The sequence below is a fragment of the Mustela erminea genome, chromosome 11 (genome assembly GCF_009829155.1).
Source record: "Mustela erminea isolate mMusErm1 chromosome 11, mMusErm1.Pri, whole genome shotgun sequence".
Taxonomy (NCBI): Eukaryota; Metazoa; Chordata; class Mammalia; order Carnivora; family Mustelidae; genus Mustela; species Mustela erminea.
Genome location: NC_045624.1, coordinates 21,804,435 through 21,806,547, shown reverse-complemented (window position 1 = coordinate 21,806,547; position 2,113 = coordinate 21,804,435).

The window sequence follows — 2,113 nt, the reverse complement described above, 5'->3', positions numbered from 1 at the left end:
ACCTTGCAAGAAAATAGATTATGTGACTCTTGGCCACCTTAGGTTGCTGGCTAGATGCTTCAAAAGGCCTGCTTGGTGGGGCTGACCCTCTCCCCACATGCCCCATCATCCCCCTACCACCAGTGGACTTGTCTTTTCTGGAAGGAATTCGCAGAAAGCTCAAGAAATACCCAACACCCCCAACATGTGTAGTGTGCATGAAACGTATAGGATACCTTTAGATTTAGAAACACAGAAAGAAATATTGTTTTCATAATGCAAACTGAAGAAAGGGTCTACAGAACCTTTCTTCTTGCTGGGGGACATACTGGAAAACACGAGAACACTGTAGGGCACTAAGAGTTGAGGGAGAATATGAGGGATGGCTAAAACACAGTTCCTGGTCCAAGGAAACTTCCAGTCTCACTGGGGAGACACACATTAAGGAGGAGTAAATGAGAGTGTGTTCAAGCACTGCCTAGAGTCATGAAACACCCATTCCTTTCTGTGTCTGGTAAAATCCTGTCATTAAGACTCAGGTCAAATGTCACTTTCTTGGTAAAGTCTTCCCTGAATGCTGAGTATGGACCCATAGACTGGAGTCCGCAGCCCTCCAGGGACTTCTCACGCACAGCAGAGAAAATGCCCCACTCAGGTCTCCCACAGGGAGGAAGGCATCCCCAGCTTCTTTCATGCCCCAGTTCATGTAATTCTGTCTCGGTGATGGCTTCTTGTAAGACCTGTTGGAGAACCGACACGTTGGTTGGTTACTTCTGTCTTCCACATGAGTCCTTGGGCTCTCGGAGATCAGAGACAAGTCAGTGGGAGCCGAATTGACTGAGGGCCTCACCCCCATCTTGTGATGTGGCCACATATCCCACAGGCTGACCCTAGCCATTGACTGGCATTCCTGTGGGACGCAGGACTCCCCTGACTCAAAGATTTTGTGTCAGCCTGGCCACAAGGTTCTCAGAATGGCTCCTGTCTGAGCTTCTCCTGCCCAATCTCCTCTCGTCCACCTCTTGCTTCCTCCCTCCTTCCCCTCTTCTCCCCTTCTCCTTCCCCATCTCTTCCCTCCTCTCTCCCCAACCCCCCTCCCCTTCCTTCCCCGCCTCTTCTCTCAGGGGTCAGCCCCATAGCTTGGTGTGAAGGTTCTCCTGCTTTCTCTTGTTCTCTCTCCTTTATCCTTCACGGGCAGTTCGCCCCAGGACTCTCCTGCATGTCCAATCCTGTCTTGGAGACAGCTTCTTGGAGGACCCCAAGAGAACACAAGTTAGTTGGTTATCTCTGTTGCCTCCACTACACTGGGAGTTCTCTGAGATCAGCGGCGATGTGCCTTGGGCATCATCGCAGGGGAGAGCACAGTGCTTGGCCTGAAGAATGAATACGCAAGGGGGTTAGCATTCAGAGAAGGGGCAAATACGGGAGAAAGAAGCCAGAGGAAGCTTCAGGGAGGAAGTAGGTCTTGTCTGGGGCCTGGAGGTCAGGCAAGATGGCTGGAGAGGAAAGAAACAGTCTTCACGGAGTCTCCACGTCTGCTGGGGCGGGGATGGGGGGTGTCCAGTGTGCTATTGTCTGCTTGGACCTGGGCTCAGGACAGAGTGGGGACTGGCCAGATAGGGGGTGGGATAGGGAAGCGGAGGGAACAGATGGAAACCAGAAAGCGCCACCTTGGCTGTTGTCAGTGTCCAAGCCTGAGGCCCTGACATAGAGCAGGGCCCCCAGACGGGGCTGGGTAGCCCCTGGGGGCCCCTGTGGATTAGGGCAGATTTGTGTGAGATGTTTCCTCGGTGAGATCAGCGTCCAGAGCCAGAATCAATTCCCCGCCCTGAGTTCCACTTTCTGCTGGACACTGTGCAGTCCCAACACGGGTCTGGCCCTGCTTCCCACCACCACGCTTTCTACTCAGATGACATCTGGCTGTCGTTCCCATCAAGGAGAGCCCTGATCCTGAGCCCTAGAGCAGTGGGGGTGGGGGCCAACACAGGCGAGAGTCAGGTTCCTGCCCCAACTGCTGCTGCTCTGGCTGCCCACAAGACCATCGAGGCTGGGAGGAGTGGGGCTGGGAAGCGCCCTTCAGGGGGCCGTACCCCAGAAGGCAATGGGAACATGGGGGAAGTGGACACCTCCTGTA